The sequence below is a fragment of the Brassica oleracea genome, chromosome C7 (assembly GCF_000695525.1).
Source record: "Brassica oleracea var. oleracea cultivar TO1000 chromosome C7, BOL, whole genome shotgun sequence".
NCBI lineage: Eukaryota > Viridiplantae > Streptophyta > Magnoliopsida > Brassicales > Brassicaceae > Brassica > Brassica oleracea.
The window spans coordinates 21,804,213-21,806,088 of record NC_027754.1 but is presented as its reverse complement, the minus strand read 5'-3'; positions in this window follow the sequence as shown (position 1 = coordinate 21,806,088).

Sequence of the window (1,876 nt, the reverse complement as noted above, 5' to 3'; positions counted from 1 at the left end):
CAACCCTTGTTTTATTTATTTAGTTTTAAGTATGAAAGATACCTTAATGATTATCTCATTCGATTAGTCAATCTTGTAGAAATAGTAATATAGCCCGTTGCTTATTTTATGCTCGTATATTATCGGCCCCCTAACCCTAATAAGTTCAGCCCATTTATAATAAAGCTCATTTGTGTTAGTCCCAAATAAGTTTCAAGTGTTCTGTCGACATGAAATGACAGAGAAGAACTGTAAATTTGATTATTTAAGATCTAATAGAAATGTTGTTAATCATTGCAAAAACTCCTTTCAAGCCTACAATTTTGATCTATTCAATTCTCATATATGTGAAGCACATACTCTCTATGTTTCATTATAAGTGTCGTTTTAGGTTTCGACACACGGATTAAGGAAACAATTAATTTTGTACATTTCCTATAAAAAAAACACTATTACCTATACACCTAACTATATTTCAACCAATAGAAAAATAAATTTTACATAAAATTAATAGATTTTGCATTGAAAATCGAAAACGACACTTATTTTGTAACTAAAAAAATTCTCTAAAACGACACTTAATATGAAACGGAGGGAGTATTAACTATTGACTTAAACGCAACTTAATTAGTGTCGTCTTAACTAATAACAATAAATATACAGATTTATGTGATTATTTAGCGTCTCATGAGTAAGCTCGGAAGGACCACACGAGTAAAATTGGAATCCATATCCATCGGCATCAATATTAAAGGCATGCCCAATGACATCATTTTTTTCACTACCTCGGAGGGACTAAAAGCATGATTAACGGGGAGTTTTCGGGGGATTCTTATATCCCGTTAAAAGCCCACCCTAAGAACTCTCTATTAATAATGCTCTAAGAGCATGATTAATACAGGGGTTTTTAGAGTGAGGTTCTTAACGGAATATAAAAAACCGTCTCTTAATTTTTAACTAAAAAAGTTAAGAACCGGCTCTTAAATAAGATATTTAAAAGTTAAGCTGGTTCTTATTTAAGAATTGGTTCTTATTTAAGAGCTGGTTCTTAACTTTTTTATTTAAAAGTTAAGAGAAGTTTTTTTTATATTCCGTTAACAACTCCACTCTAAGAACTCATCCATTAATCATGCTCTTATTGTAAACTTAAGGATTTAGAATCTGTAAGTTCTTATTATTATTCATAACATAAAGTGCCTTTATATATGAGAATTACAAAGAGATAAATGGAAAGATACAAATATAGAAAGTATACAAAAACAAGTAAAAGGAAACTAGGGTTTGATGTCTCTCCTAGGCGCCTCTCTCTCTCTCCTATTGCTGCGGCCGCCTCTCTCTCTCTCCTATTGTTGCGGCCGCCTCTCTCTCTCTCTCTCCCCTTGCTGCGGCCGCCTCTCTCTCTCTCTCTAGGTATTGGGCCGGCTTATGGACCAGGCCGGTTATGGACATCCATCATATGGTTTATAACACTCCCCCTTGGATGTCATAACCATTCAGAGTTTGTAATACGCTTTGGATGTTGCCTCATTAAAACCTTATCAGGAAAACCCAGTGGGACAAAACCCTGATGAAAGAAAAAAAAGTACAACACGTATTACTCTCCTGATGTGTACCTCTGTATATGTCCTTCAAGTTGGCGCATCCCAACCTGATGGTTGAGCTTCATGGACGCCAATGACTAATGGTCTCAATACCAAGTAAAGTAGTGCTACCGCATTGCAAAGACATAACTTGCATGGGATCTATCATTGTGGATCCGAGAGATAACATGTATCAATCAAAACATATTAACCCTTCTTTGGGTTTTGGTTAGTATAATGTAATCTCAAATTCTTAGTTCCTTGTAGGTAACATAGGATGTATTTTATCCTGTCCCAGTCCCTTATGTTCGGACATG